General features: G+C 41.4%; 1 long non-coding RNA gene across 1 annotated transcript; it reads right to left on the reverse strand.

Annotated features, from left to right (window-relative positions):
• Positions 1–775: 775 nt before the first annotated feature.
• Positions 776–15,097, reverse strand: LOC116717261 (uncharacterized). The gene is made up of 4 exons (XR_004338715.1): positions 14,893–15,097; positions 10,455–10,731; positions 5,646–5,900; positions 776–2,382 (listed from the first exon to the last, which is right to left on the reverse strand). It is a non-coding gene; the product is annotated as an uncharacterized LOC116717261 (long non-coding RNA).
• Between the last annotated feature and the right edge of the window lie 1,912 nt (positions 15,098–17,009).

Here is a 17,009-nt window from a genome sequence, read left to right on the forward strand (position 1 = left end):
TTTACATGACAATGTTAATGAATTGTGAGGGTACCATATGTTGATGCTGGCGCATTCACCATATGTGGTGTCAGACAGCAAACCACGCAGGGGAAGTGTTCTGCACGGCACATGGAGGCCTGCAAGGCAGCCGTGCTGCACACACATCATTACAATCAAGGATGAGTGCTACTGTTCTTTCTTTTTCTTCTCTAAGTTAATAGCCTGTGTGCAGATGCATATTAGCTCATTATTCATTTACATAACAACAATGGGGTCAGGATTCTCACAGGCTACTACAGAGAGCATCTTTGCACTGATTAATTTTACACTGAAGGAAGACACATTTCTGCTGTTTTCCACCAAGCTGGTAGCTGGAAACTAAACTCACACACACGCGCACGCCCCCACACACAGTAAAAATACATTTAAATGCCTGACAACATTTGAAAAATGAGCTGATCTCGAAGGAATTTCCAATATTTTTGTTAGATTGTAACACATTGCTTAAATTAAACCAGGTTTATTTGTGAATGCTTCAAGTGAAAAATCACATGAATTAAAGAAGGCTGTCAGGAACTCACTAAATTTAGTTTTATTATTATTTTACATGTGTGAATTAATAACATTTGTCTTTTACTAGTTATCTATTCACTGCAGCATACTGACCAAGCCCAGTCAAGGAGACCTTACGATGATACACGGCTGTTAAAACACACAAGCGTTTTATTTCTCTCTGAACGGTCTGCTTGCTAATGAAATGCAAGACAAATAGAAACAACAATCAAGACGCAGCTTTTCATTGTTTTCAATGTAAACCTTTATTACTATTCTAATACAGATTTGCATACAAAGGCACATGTGGTGAGCACTTATACACAAGTTGCATAATACAAACATACATCTTCTAAAAAAAAATAAGCTAATAAGCAGACAAAGCTAAACAGATAAATTACATTTGCATTTAAAAAAAAGCAAGGATATTAAGTGATAGTGATTTAATTATTTCACACCAGAAATCATGGTTTTTATGCCTCTCAACTGATATTAGAAGAGAGACTTTTTTTTGCAAAAGATTAAAAACATAATTTCAAGCTTATCCAGGCAGATAAGTAATTGTCTCGAGCACTGGGATGTGCATGATTATCAAAAGAATACATTTTCTAAATTAGGCCAAGACAGTCTCCCTTGAATCAAATGCAAGAGCAGAAGAGCAGTGCATAGATTGTTTAAAGTAATACTTTAAAAGATTTGCATAGATTATCAATCATAATAAAAAAAAAAATCCACTTTCCGAAAATTAATATAAAATGAATTAAGCTGCAATGGTACTTGTGTTATTGCACTGGGATCTGTGTGTGTGCATTTGTGTGTGAACAGGAAATTAAGGCAGTGTTTGAAGCCAATGTATTTGTCATGTCTTACCCAAAGATGTATCATTACAGCAGCACAGGTAACTGTTATGAGGCAAACTAATGTGCCTCAGAGGAAACATACACACAGCAGCAATGTTTCACTTCCTCCTGATCAAACACACTACTGCCATCAGGAATATTATATATTTGATTCCACATTTATTCACAAAGATATTTTTCCAGGCTTTAAAATATAATTACCAATCAAATATGACACACACCTCCTCTAATTCCAGTTTTTACATATAAAAATTAGGAACGTACGCTTCTGGATAAAACACAATTTGTCTTGATAATGTATGAAGGAATGTCCATTAATTGTTAGCCCATAAAGAAAAATCCAAAGTGTAGATAAAAAAGGCTCTGCCCAAAACAAAACCAAAACAGACAGAACAGTTGCATAGAGTATAAAGACGACAGCTCTCTCCTTCGCCATTGTGTCAGCCGACACACGGAGCTGTCCAATCGCAGTGCAGTATTATTCACTGCTGTCGTGGGTCTCACATTCACGTGTCTTTTGAGTCCTAGCAACTAAAACAAAACATCAAACTGAACATCAGCGAGGGCTAAAACTCAAATTGAAAGCAACCTAGATAAGGGAGAGCCTATATGTTAGTTATAGAAATACACTGCTTGTCTGTATAATATTATGTACAGACGTATACAACATGCAAAAAAAAAATCAATCGTAGAATTAAAAAAAATCTGCAGCATTATAGTGCTATGCATCATCTTTCTAAGTCACAGGATTCCACAGCCACTGTTCAAAATTAAATTTTTGCAGCTAAATCACCAAAAGGGCTTCACAAAACGTCCAGGTGGGTCAAAGTGTCCCACAGACATGGAAACAAGATCCATCAAGTTGCACACAGACAGCAGCATCCTTGTTTACATCAGCTGAATGGCAGCAAGCCGTGAAAGAGGAGTCCTGCTGTCTCCCCATTGTATGTTCTGTCCATTCTGGAACCCCGTGACCACCAACGTTTATCTGCAAAAGGAAAAAATGACATTAAGATGGTGTATCAAAGCATACACTGAGGACAATCATGTGAATGTCAGAACAATTATTTGAGACAATGAGAAGTGAATTCCAATGAATTCCAGTTTAGGAGAATCAAAGGATGGCTTGTCTTCTCTTTTAACAAGAACAAAAAAAAAATCACTTATACAGGGTTATTTATTGTGTGACCTGAATCGGGCTGAGGTTAAAAAAAAATACAGCTGAAGGGATTGAGGGTGAAGTTGAAAGGCCTTAGCAGGAGCCTGGTACGCTGCAAGCTGCTAATGCAAAGAGGAAGCATGTGACAGTCCCTAAGCTAGGCTCACTTGGACTTCAGAAAGCTATGAAACCCACATTTTTTGTTTCATTTTCATGCAGCTCAGACAAGCAACTTAAAATCTTACAGAGGGTGAAGTTCAAAATAAAGAAACTAACATAGTTGTTCAGCTTATGTGCCGAGATCAACAATCACCGTGCTAATCAACATCACCTGAGCTATTAGCATGCGTCACATTAGCTGTGGCATTTTATACTGCAGTTCTGCTCTGAGCACAGCCATGATGGAAAGGGAGGTGAAGTGGGGAGGAGTGGCTGACAGTGGAGTCTGCAGGAATAAAAAGCAGTTTTGGGTATTGGTGTCACTTTGAGTTATTGGCATCATGGTCTTGCTTTGTTGAGAGAACTACAGTGAATAAGCTCGTTAATGGTAAATTTACAGCCCCAGCATGTGGCCTAATAAAATCAGGGGATAGAGAGGATGATGAGAATGATTGTCATTGCTATTTTGTGTGTGTTTTCAGGAGTGTTTGTGCGAGGAGGATGGGAAGTGGGGTGCAGTCAGAGAAAGAGGGGAGAAAAGTGGAAGGTGCCGGTAATTAAGAGTCTAAAAGAGTGTGAGAGAGGCACACACCCTTCAAAGCAAACTTTGCGCCTAGATTCCCCACTTTTTTTCTATGAACCCCCATCCCTCTTCACTCTCGCTTGCTCTTTACTTGTCTCTCCTCACTGAATGAATAGCTACCGCAGTGCCATGGTGTCCCATCTAGCAACACCCCCCCCCCCGCATCCTCTTGCCTTTTTCCACAGTCCCCCCTCCAGCATGACTCTGAATAGGGAGCCGAATTGAGCAAACAGTCGGGCTGTCAGCTCAATAGGAGGTCTGGCCATGAACTTGAAGTCCTTCCCAGGCCCCCAGCCTCACATTAGGATGGAAGGGGTGGTGATGTTTGAGGAGACAAGAGGAAGGAGAGGATGGTGGTGATGGGGGGTTACAGCCAGACTTTTTGTGGGCCCCTACGTGCCAGTGTTGGGGAGACCCCTGACACAGAGTTTCCCAACGCTGGCGCTCTTGCTGGAGCAATGGGGGTTGGGTGCCCCAGCTGCCTGCAGAATCCTCCCCTTCTTCTATAGCACTCAGTCTGGGCAGGAGGGGTTGATGGTGGGGTTGATGCAGACAGAACACTGTCTGCACCCTTCCAAAGCTCTTCTAGACCCACTCTCTTTCACACACACATACACAGTAACAGAGATCCAGACACAAGCTGCTGGCTGTGCCCACCCCCTCTCCTCAATCAACTCACGGGCCTCCCAGGCTTCTCATCATCTCATTAGCCAACGCCAGCCACTCCACTGTCTACTGTTTGCATTGTTTTGGGCTCTGCATAATTTACACAGTAAATTGAGAACTGCCCCTGCCCCTTTTGCTCAATCTACCACCTGTTTATGGAGGCAGTGATTAGTGCACCCAGTTTGACACAGTTACCAAAGAACTTATCAGCCCAGCCAAGCCAAGCAACACTTGAAGGAGCTGCCTTGTCAAAACTTTGGATGCAAAACGTTTGGAATGACCTAATTGGAGAACTGTTGATGTCTAATATTTAATCTGTTGACATTTAGAAAATTGTGGAACAAAAGTTTATAAAACGTGGAAGTTATTTTTTTGACACACTTCAGTAAATTGATTCTTAAGGGTTTTCATAGAAAGATTTTTTTCCTGGAGGCACCAGCAACCCTCGCAATCCCATTAGGGATAAGATGGATGGATGGATGGATGGATGCTTTCCTGTCTTTTCATCTTCACCTTCATGTAGTGCAACCCTTACAGTTAGGCAATTGAAGCATCCTACTGTAAAATTAGTATGAGTTAGCAGTGACCTCCACTCTCCACATTACAGAGACAAACAAAGAAGGCTTTCTTTGCAACCAGGACAATGGTATACATTGTTAAATGAATGGCTACCTAACTCAATTAGCCCAGCTGACACTAATTAGCGTTTTGGTTAAAGCTGTTTTCAAAGTTCGGAGCTGCCTAGTTGAAATAATGTAACAAGTTTGCTCATTGAGAACAATAGATGACTTGTCTAAGTACTAACAGGACTCAAATACTCATTACTTGCTTTGAGTTTTTTCAGTGTTCCACTGTGCCAAGAAAGCTTCGAGTTCTTACTCATCTCATCTTTGTTGTTTCATTCTTCAACATTTTCCCACTTTGTGTAAGTTTTGTTTTGCAGTATAGAGCCCTTTTATTTAAATGTCAATATTCATTTATGCATATCTACATCTTCTAAAAGTCTATCTCCAATCTTCTGTATTCTGGCCTCATTTAAGGAGTTGGAGAAGTTCTCTAAAGGTTAGAAGTTGCAACAGCAAGCATAATAAATAAAATCAATATTAATTATATAGGTCTATGATCAAGGTATATTCTGGATCATAGACCATTATGATCAAGAATATATCAAACATACAGTATGTTCTTGATCTATATATCAAGAATTTGAAATCCATTTGAGCTAACCTAGATTTTATGCAGTTCTGGTAAATAGAACCTTCAGAAACCCCAACCTGCTCCACTGTATGAAGTCTATACTGTGCTTGCATTGCATTTCCAAAATGGCAGCTTTTTTCTTGTCAGTGTATGCAAGAGAGGATGGCATGGCAATCCCCAAACAGGGAAATAAAACCTGCCTCTTCAAGGACAGATGCCCACAGCCTCCTGAGAGAAGCATTGAGAGCAGAGTGATATAGCACACATACAAAACATGCTCAATGCGCATCTACTCACCCTCCCTGCCCCCAAATCAGTGCTCTATGAGAATTGTTAACGAACAAATCGGTGAGAATTAAAACAGAGACTGTTTCCTAGTGGCGATCAGGACCGAAGGTACTGGGTGATGGAGGAGGATTGAACGGAGTGTCAGGGTGATGACAGCAAGAAAAGCACAACAGCGGGCACGGTGGGCTTGGTCTGTTACCTGCAGTGACTGGTCTTTCCACTTCCATTTTATGCCAGCGTTGCTCTAAGATGGTGGCGTGGGCTGCATTTCGCTGTACAGGAAAAAGGGGCAGTCTGCTGAGGATGGTGTGGAGGAGAAAGAGAAGAGGAGGAGGTGGGAAGAGGCGATGCAGAAGAGGGCGATGAGAGAGGGAGGGCACAATCAACAGCAACCCCTCCTCCTCTTCTGTTTTCAGTCTTCTTTTGCCATCTTTTCTCTATTTGGTAAGGTACCCTGCAAAGAGAACAGGGACACGGGGTGTTACTGGTAAATGTTAACAATGTAGTTAAGCCATCAAAACAATTATGGACAGTTTTACAGAAGCATATGAACCAACTTATGCATACACACTAATGCATGCATACGCACACACACGCCTGCACATGCACACACACACCTTTTCATGTCTGTTCTCATGGTACAGTCTGCCCCTGAGCATGCAAATGACTTTCATTATGCAAATGCATGCAAATCAGATCCAACCATCTGAGAATCAAGGGTGGGAAAGGAAAAAAAAACTCGACACAGAGACTGAATGAAAGAATGAAAGAGAAACAGGGACGAGAGAAAAATCCATTCGAGTGGCAGGAGGCTGCGCGATAGGTAAACGATCTGTGAAAAACAACAGCCAGCGAGCAGTTAGTCTCTTTAATTTTGTCTATGATGCATTTTTGTTCAATTTTTACTCCAGCGTCATCATTCTGAAGGAAGTATGTCTTTCATTGATACTACCTTACTTAAATTCAAAAGCACAGATGGCTTTCTAGATTGTTGTTCAAGATTGTTGTCATTGTAGTCAAGCACATGTGGAACTATTTCTGCATATTCGACAACTGTATAATTATACAGGTTTTCAGTTTATGCACACTATAGTTCAGCTAACCTGGATTTTATGCGGTTCTTGTAAATAACAGCTGTAGTTTTGGTAGCCTTCTTAGGGAACTCAAAGATTGCACTCTCAGTTTGAAAAGTCTGGTAGTAGCTTTTCTCATAATAAGAAGTTCTGCGTCTATAACTGTGTGGTGCAAAATAATAAGCATGAGAAGCTTAAAGCAAGCATTATTAGCACCATCACACACTAGCATACCAGATGAAAGGACTTCATTCTTAATTGTTTTGAATCAACATCTGTTTTGCCATAGACTTCCATAACCCACACCTGCACATGTAAGCTTGAGAATGTAAAACCCTGCTGGCATAATTAAGTCAGCTTTCTAAGTTCAACATTCACACACAGGTGGAGGCTGTGCCTCACGGGTTTAGCAGCAAAGTTTGTGAACCCTTTTTCAAGGTAATCAACAAAGAAAGCAGACATTTTGCTAATACTCTAAACCCAGCAGAAAAAGGATCTTCCATTAGCCAGCAGAGGAGGGAGCATGCTTTTGTTTCTAGGTGTCAGAGGAGGAAGGCTACATCTGAAACTAGAATGAAGTGGTGAAACCAGGGGTGACTTGGAGTGTGAGAGAGTTGAGGTGGGTAAGCTGGGAGGGAAAGGACTACAGGGGTGGGGTACTGCTGAATGATGGCAAACCTCTCCTAATTGGCACTTGACATTTTTTGCCATTGGCACTGGAGTGGGCCAGCTTTCAAGCCCTCTCTGGGTCCTTGTTGGAAAAGTGCCTTATGCAAATATGGCGAATGGGCTCTATTGTGAAGCCGCTGATATTAACAGCTCACACAACAATGAAATTGTGTGCTTACTCTGGACACGTAGGTGTGTGAGAGAGAGCTAGACAATAGCAACCAGGGCAGATTCAGTCTGAACAGACCCTCTATCGGATGCTTTGCCAAGTCATTTCAGCAGAATGGGCTTTACAGAGGCTCTCAGTAAAAGCTTTATTAATGACTGAAACAAACAAATGCACACACTGTTTTCCTCTGGCTCTGAAAGTGTCTCGTATTTGTAGTGTTACTGAATGGCTTGATTTATTTTCATTGAATGTACTGAAAGTGTGGACAGGAAAGGACTAACTCCTGTTCCGAAAACAGTGAAACTAAAGCTTCACCAGTGCCATGCTACCCTCTCAGTTTGTTGTTCTCTATATACCCACTTCCTTTGGGTCAGTACTGACATAACAAGAACGCCTTTGGAGAAAACTCAGCAAATCATACTAATCATACAGCAAAACCTAAATATACAAGCAAAGCAAAGCCTTACTCTGTGGACAGGTACATCAAATACACATTATGCAATACTTTCTTACTCGAGAAGGTTTGGATTATTTGAAAAGACAGTAAAAAATTTCCTCTTTCTCTGTGTCCCATTAGGGAGGCAAACAGAGCATCGAGTCAAACAACAGCAGCTACCCTCCGTGTGGTCTGAGCTCAGTCAAAGTACACCTGTTACTGCCAAGTTGCCAAACTTAATCTCCTTTGTCTGGTGAGGCCCATTGACTTTGCAACTGCCTTAGATACATTCATTTCTCTGTGAGCATAGAGGGGTGGAGGGACTGCCAATGTTGGAGAAAACAACAAGGTCTGGCTTTGCCCTCTGGCCCAACAGTGAAGCCATTTTCCAAGCCCTGTTGGTGTGTTCCATCAAGAGAAAGGGAGGAAGAGAAAAGGGGGCAAGAATCACTGGGTTGTATTCAGAAAACTGTCTGGCTGCTCGGACCCGGCAGGCCTGAAAGGAAGGAAAGGGGGCGCATTGTCCTTTGGTGACAAGTGGACTAGCTCTATTGACTGTAAAGTCTAGTGGCGTGGGGGTGAGCGGGACTATATCACAATGGCTGTTTTTCTAGTTGACACTTAGTCTAAATCTGCTTGCCTAGTGCATGAAGGCTAAGACAACCCCATCACCCACCTCCCTCTTTCCTCTGCCTGCCTTTTTTTCCTCTTCATCATTTCTCTATGCTCCTTCTTTCTATTTTAGACAATACCAAGGGACACCGAAAAAAGAGAGCAAAGGCCCTAAGGTGGTTTTTCAGGAACTCTCCCTTTTCCACACCATTTTCAGGGAAGCAGAAGCTAAGATAGTCTCTTCTCCGTGGTCCCAGTGTGAAGTGTTAGTGATATAACTGTGCCACACACAAAGCAAAGAACAAAGCTTTTGCACCACGACATGTGTCTCCCAGGGCACTGCTTAGGGTATAACCACAATCTGTCAGAGTTTGGTCTCCGTTTAGTCTAACACTGCAACTGACCCAAAAAGAGAGGCAAAGTAAAAAGCTCTGTGATGTTAAAGAGTAAGTGGGGATAGCACCTGGTATGTGATTAATTAATGCAAAGCACACCAGTTTAGACTTGACATCAGGAATAATATTTACAGTGTGTGCAGATCAAAGCCATCTAATGCTCAAAAGTCTACAGAAAACCTTAGATATGGTGGCTTCATAAGTACAACAAAGAAGAGAACAAGGCACAACTTTGATGTTCAACAATAGGACGTCTTTGGCTGTCACTTTCTCTCAAGAACGTTGTTCCTCTACAGAAGCAGTTGAGCAGAGAGCTCAAATGTCACACTCAGCACCCGCAATGCAGCACGATGACAAACACAACTCTGGGGCTTAAGTTGATTGACGTTGCAAGGTAAGGTTTGGCTGTAAGCTTTCTAGGTATTTCACTTCAGTCGTGCACAACTGTTTAGAATTTATACCATATCAAGCTGAACATGTCCAAACCCAAGGGGATCTTTCAGGTAAAACGTGTTGTAACAGCAAACCACCAAGTAAAATATGTATTACACTTTGAGTTCACTTAGAAAGCTGGCACAGAGACCTAGGAAATGGTTCTCAGCAGCTTTTTTCAGCAGGGATGATCCTTTGACTTTGATGGGCAGAACAGAAATCACACCTTCAATCAGCCATCAGTAGCCTTGAAGTTGAAGATCTGATTGACCAATTACTCTTCACCACGAGCTCCGCTGCAGAACCTTAAGGCTGAGATTGTTCTCCTTCACTCACTCGAAGATTTCGTCACTGGGGGTTCTTTCTGCTTGATTGCCCCTGGACCACTCCCCTTGTGAGTTTTACATGCACACACATCAGCATCCTATCAAGCTTTTCCACATGGTAGCACCTCGTGGAATATAAGCACATTCAAAACTGTGCCAACTGTCACGTCAAATCAAGCAACTGTCAGGACCCTAAATTAAACATCTTTTCAAGCAAAACATTGAAAAGGCAAGGTGAAAAGGAGAAAGAAATTGACGTTGGATAACTTAACAAAACGGGCCTCAAATAAATTCTGGTCTTTGCGCTTAGGTTCCAGCAGGACATTGGGACAGCAGATTACCTCCGAGGGAGCATTCACAATCACATCCATGCTGGAGTATATGTATAATTCATAGCACCATATGCAGCTCCAATGAGATTAAAGGGCCACATTTTTTCCACATTGCATGGTCACTTCATGCCAAAAATGAAAAAAGTCACACTTAAATTAAAGGGCACAAATGAACACACTATTTACCAAATTAACAAACAAACTCAATAACCCAGTGTAGAGTTTTTAGGAGACTTGTTGGAGTCTGCTGGCTTTGGTAAATCTGTAAGGGTCTTTTTCTCCAAGCCATGTGATACCAAGGCTAAGCCCCTGCATACAGCCCTGCACACAAGGATCATGGGGCTTATTAGATTAATAGTGATTCTGTTGCACCAACCTTACTTCTATGGGTCACTGCCACTAGCAGCAGTACAATATACAAAATATACAGTGCAATATCACACTTATTACAATTTTCTAAAGGAAAAGCTCTCTGAAAATGTGAAATTGGGTTAATTTGCAGACAAAATTTTGTAAATTCTTTAAATATGACATTGAGTAAACGGGAAACTCCTTGGTTCTTACCTTTATTTGATGAACGATCTATTCTCCTTTAAAATGCAGTCCATTTTTTCTCAAGTTAAACTTCTTCTTGTGTATTTTAAAAAATTTTGATGAAAGGAGTCACTTTGGGTCTTGATGCCTTTCCAGGAGTGTAATGGGATTCTTGTTACTTTCGGTTATCTAGCTTTATGAAGAATGTACATCACTCATACAGCTAGATAACCAAAGATAACAATCAACCCCTAAGGCTACCCATCCTCTTAAACCCAAGGCCAAGAAACATGGGCCAATATCTCACCTAAAGACAGATAGGAAAAATGTTAACAAACATATATGTATAGTTTTTAAAATTTTATTATTTCACCAACAACAAACTGAGTAAAAATCTTTGCCACACTAAGTCATACAAATCAACTGTTAACTCCATGGAACAAAAATGTTAGTCTTCTGGCTTGAGCTCTTCTAATTATCCTTCAGCTCTCAGCATCCTTTAAATGTTCTGACCTGTCATGTTATGATGTCACCAGGTTGTCTGTATCCCGCCTAAAATCCTCTCAACGAATTGGAAACCTCCCTTTGTCCACTAAACCCGTTGATTGGCTTGGGGTATATCAAAAACCCTTCATGTCAAACAATCAGCAAGATGCACCAATTACAAAACAATTGCACCAGTTGTCGAACCGGTTCGTACTGGCAATGGCTCCAGTCTTCCTTTCTCCAGTCTGGCGCCCATCCCTACGGTCAATCTGCAATGCCCACTGAGTGGCTCTATGGGAGTGTGATGGCTTCAAACAGCACCCCCCGCAATGACCGAAATACATTTTTAAATTAAAAGAAGATCCTGGCTGTTTGACTACAAAAGAAACTGGTTTGTCTTCATTTACATTATCTGATGCCAAAGCAGTTGGCCGACGCTCGAGGGTGGTGCCTAAGGGAGGACATTAAGGTTTAAGGTCCATGGGCACAAGCATAGCAAAAATGTCTTCTCCAGAATGAAGAAATGTTCAGTCGCTTTCTATTCAGTGTGCAAATAATAAGAAATTCAGAAAAGAAAGGAAAAGCTAAACAGACATAAACACAAAAAAGCATCCCCACATAAAGACAAAGCTGCACAACATACAGGCACACATTCATTTGCACACATGCCGTGATGGCACATGGCACGAGGCCCCATCTAATTAAAGCTGCTCTGTGTGCCCAGATCTCTGTTGTTGCAGGCTCCTCCCCACAAAGCACCAGCTCCAACTGAAGCTCTATGATTAGTGGTGAAGAAAGAGACGGACTGATGGAAGAGAGAAGAGTATAAGGCACAGATTATTCTTCCCAACAATTAGAACAACCCTGAAGATTTTTGACCCAACTGTCAATATGCAGAAATTATCCCAGACACTTAAATGCCTGTTCACAAATGATCGATTTTCCAGACATTGTTCGTTCCCCAGGTTACATTAAACAACAAATTATGTTCTGCTGCATTCTGAGAGCATGTGGCCTTTTTAAAAATGGATTTTTATGAAATTTGGTGAAGCATATATTTTTAAGGAGGTTTATGTCCACGCACAAGGACAAAGCAAGGCCTTTGTACGAGTAAAATAATATCCCTAGTCACTGAATGCAGCTTGACTGACAGACAGACGCACACACCACACATACACTAACTGACACGCGCATACATATGCACACCCATGCACACACATATGCACACACATATGTGAGTACACTCACATGTTTAACACATAATTATGCTTAAAATGAATACAGTAAATGCGCTCATACTCCACACACAAACACACATGCACACACACCCCTGCAAGAACACGCCAATTTTGAGTTTAAAATTAGAATGAAGTCCAATTAAAATCTAAAAATATTATATTGTTGATAAACAATATTGCACAGAATTTAAAGCTTCTGTTTTTAGATTGATTCCAATCCTTTTAATATTATGATTATTTCAACATTTTAATTGTTAATAAACAATTTATTTTTATATTCTGTTTTATTTATTTAAAAACATAGTTAAAGGCTGTGCAAAAATTTAAAGGATTTTTTTTGTTAACCCTGCTTTAAATATGTATATACATATACCAAACTAAATAACACTTTATGTTTAAGGTTTTGCTGATAATATTTTTCTTTAAATAGTAAATGCAACTTTCAACAGAAATTTGAGAAGTACGGGTTGTTTATTCAAAGGTCTTGTAATGCAATCCCTTAAAAATTCATATTAAATTATTTCATTATTTATTTACTGAATGAAGATTCAAAGCACCAATGGAAGTGAAGTTTCCTGCTTTCTACCATTTAAACAAACCTAAACAGGCAGTGCCATTGGCCAAGACGTGTATGACGTCAGTAATTTCGGCACCTCTAATTGGGAAAAAAATGCAAATAGTGCAGAGCTGATTAGCGGGAAATGAGTTCCTATTATGAAGCCTGACTGGTTCTCATCTGGTTAAAGCCACATGATTTATTCTGAATCAATTTAAAGTTAAATTCTCAGAGTGAATGCTGCAATTACAGTGGAACTTTTACGCTCATAATAAATAATTTTATGCACATTATTAATCATTATTTAAATACAAATACAGCAATTAGACGCAGAGTAGACGCTGAGATAAGGAAAATCTGTTGACACACACTTTTGTTTTCTCTGTACAAGCTATAGGAGTGTGTGATATTCCCACCGTGTGTCTAAAAGAGAAGAGGTGACCGATTCATTATCTAGAAAATATATTTTGTGGAAAAAAGATATACAATAAACTTTTTTTTGCGTTACTAGGCAACATTTTTATAATTTTCTAAAGTAACAGCACGTATTTTGCCTCTAAAACGTATTCTAACAGATGTAAAACTACAGCATGAGAACAAGCATGTGTTATAGCTAAAACTGTACACATCATAGCTATTGTTTGTTTTTGTTTTTTTCATCTTTTTTTTCTTGTAGCTATTTCAAGCAGATTTCAGAGAACATTCCACCTGCTAACAGGAGCAAGTGGGTAAATTTATCTGGTACCGATCATCTAAAATGTGACTCATGTAACGCTGAAGAATGACCTTTGACGAAAAGCTGCGAACATTTTGTTTTTGAAACAAACAAAGGTTTTTATTGCAGACTTTATCCCATTAGAGCGGTCGATGTAAAGCTCTTTAACAAAGCTGGGCCTTAGAAAAGGTCTTGAGCTGCTGGTTTATTAGCGCAGCTCGTTAATGCTGCTGTTGTGTTTTTTTTCTATAATATAACACACAGTGGGCGGTGCAACATCAGTTCTAGCATCCGCGGCCGCACGCAGGATCATTCATTTCTGTTCGTGTGGTTATTGGGATTTATGTTTTGCTGTGTACGAAATGGTTTTATAAAATTCTTTCCTTAATTATTAAATTGAACTAGACATTAGATTCAATATTCTTATGAAACGTAGCATTCTGATTCCAGATTGCAGTCTGTTTGATTGCACATATATTCTCATGTTTATCACGCAAAACGTTTCATTAATATTCTTCTTATTGTTATTATCAGCGTTCAAGGTTTTTGAAGCCTAAGGCGTACACGTGTCCACGGCGCAGGCCTGTCCACGGAGCACACGTGTCCACTGGATATGTGGCCTTGTGAGTTCTTTATCCACCAACTATGGGGATGTGAACGCCGCCACTTTGTCTTATTACGCATGCACTGCAGGTCTGTCTGCTGATAAATCCTCACATCTGTGCCACATGGGCGCACAGGGTCCGTGCAGGGCTCAGTGTGGAAAAAAAAGGCACCATATTGTTTACCGTTTTTGCCCAGATTTAGTGAGTCTGCCTCGATTATGGGGCTTTGGTTACTTGCACATGCAGCTTTTGCTGAAGGAGTGACCCTGCTAAGCATTTGGAGGTGCTATTGATGAAATCCAGGCTGAAGTGCATGTAGGCGCACATAAAGCGTCTCTGAAATAAGACTGTGAAAAAAAAAGTTTTATTTCAAATTGGATACCAATAATGCTTCCAATTAGAAGTTATTATACAGTTCCATCCTATATCCTAACCCAGAGGAAGTTTTTAGCGTTTTACTATGACATCTCAGAGCACGTGCCATATTCAATTTGCAATTTAAAAATTGCTTGTATGAATCATTTGAATTATCGCCCTACATCTTTTCAGAGTGAACATAGAGCATCACATGGACAAACCAATATCCTGCCAACTTGCAGCAGCTTACATCACTTCTTAAATTGCATCCATCAGCCCATCACCATGAAGCTAACAAAGACTAGAGACAAACTGATGCATTTAAATCCGGTGGTCTGCGCTTGTATTCGCCTGATGTTACATCCGGTCTAAAGACGCATGCTGCTCCGTTATGTGTGCAGACTGGCGATGTACGCGGCGCTGATGCAAACCCGCTCTCCTCCATCATTTTAGCGGATATCCTGCAGAGCTTTCCACCTTGACGAAATCAAAGCTGATATTTCATACTCACGCCGCTGAACGCGAGCCGCTGCGGGATCTGCTCCTCTCCCAAACCGAGCAGCGAGCGTCTCGGAGGATGGAGGCGAAGTGATTCGCCGGAGGCTGGACCGCACGGTCTTCATGGCTGCGGCTGCCAGTGACGTCTCTCCAGCTTCATCCATTCAGCTTCTCTCCAGCGGGTTTTCCCCCTGTTTTATTATCGTCCCCATTATTTCATGTCGGAGGTGGATCTCGCCTTAACCCCCCCTCCCCGCTCTCCTCTTCTTCCCTCTCTCTGTCCGCGCCGCTCCTCGCAAATCGCCATTCCTCAGTTCGTCAGATGCGTTATGAACTTAAAAGATTCCGGCTCTAAAAACATATAGCACCACAGAAGGAAGGCCCTCCCCTTTATGACACGATGCAGGTCTGTTTTTTTTTTTTTCTTGTCTCCACCCTCTGAAAAAATTAATGCAAGCATGAATAAGCATCTCAAGTTATCAGAATCCCTGAGACTAATAATCAAATTAAACTTGCATTCCTCATGATGCCATGTTCTGGAATAAACCAAGATTATTGCGGCATATTACAATATAAAGATGAAATAATTTCTGTAAATATGCACAATATAAGCACTAGAATCTTCACTAATTCCCTAATTACGCACAAAGCCGCTCAGTTTAGCACATCTCTGTCGCCTTATTGTGAGCCTATTTGGGACTTTCTCGCAGCCCATCAAGTGTGTGATTTAGAGCCCCGTTTTGGACCATGTGGGATTATAAAAAAGTTTCGTGTAATCTTGTGTGGCTACCAGTATTCGTTTGACACAAAGCCCCCGGTAGAGGCTGCGGCCTGCGGCTTCCTGCGCCTGGATAAGTGCGCACATCCACCGTCCTCATTGTCCGCGTCTTTAATACGTAGGAGTCCAGGAATGTGACCAAGGGGGTGAAGACCGTGCAAATCAGCTTTTACTGTCACCGCCGGGCCCCGGGTCCGCAGACAAGAGCCAAGAAAGGGGGTCTGGGTCACTTGATTATCATAATAATCAGATCGCGGGGATAAAAATCTCCTTTGAATAAATTACTGCTTCAATAGGAGGCGCGACTGCCAAAGAGACAACTTTGTCAGCCCCTCGGTTTGTTGTCGGGGGTCTCTCTCGCTCTCTCTCCTCTTTTCTTTCTCTCCAAATTTTGGACGCTTTCCTGGAGATCAAACTCTAAATACGGCTACTGTTTCTGCGCTCCCCTCCTCTCGCCCCTCGCCGATGCCTGGTTACCGAGCCTGAGCAGGCAGGCAGGTACTGAGCTCCCCTTGGGAAAGCGGGGTAGCGCTGGCTAATGGGCTAAGGAGCGGGCACAATGGGCTGCTCACCCCCCCACCCCTCATCACTTCTCCTCCTCCCGTCATCAACCCTCTCTCTTCTATCCACGGGCTGCATGGGAACCCGGGCACCGAGGTGCACCAGGGGCCGCTCCCCATTGTGGTGGCACATCCCAAGTTCATTAGCACCCATCAGGCCATTCCTGCAGGGCATGGCGGCAAGCTGCCCCCCCTCCCGGCCCTCTCTCTCTCTCTCTCGTCCATGCTGTTAACCCTGCAAAGGCCCGTGTTCCTGATGCAGTTGTTATGTGTTTCTAGATTGAACATTTCTTGTATTTTAACTGAATTACTCTGCAGGATTAAAAGCTTTATGCTGCACCCCCCAAACCCCCCAGCGGGGGGATTGGGGGGCACATGACTTCTCCCAGAATATACAGATATCTGTAGATACATTTGTCAAGATCTCTAAAATTCACTTCCAATGTTTATGAGTAGAACATAAACAAAGTAAAATAATAAAGGGATTCTAAAGAATTGATGAATGCTGTTACTGCTAGACAATTCTACAGAGGAAGAACAGTGTTCAGAAATACGTTATTTCTGCTAGTTTAGTCATGTTTGGGTTTTTTTTTGTCTGAGCTGGAATCCCATTTCATGCATAACTTCAATCTAATCAATAAAGAATTCCCAAGCGACTTCTCTTTATAACCCCACATTGAAATGTTACTGAAACAACTGCCAGACCAAATCAATAAGTCACAGAAATAACTTTTTCTCCATAATTTATTTACTGCTGTTTAATTAATAAACAATTTAAACTGTAGTTGGGGT

Source organism: Xiphophorus hellerii, chromosome 3 (assembly GCF_003331165.1).
Source record: "Xiphophorus hellerii strain 12219 chromosome 3, Xiphophorus_hellerii-4.1, whole genome shotgun sequence".
Lineage (NCBI taxonomy): Eukaryota > Metazoa > Chordata > Actinopteri > Cyprinodontiformes > Poeciliidae > Xiphophorus > Xiphophorus hellerii.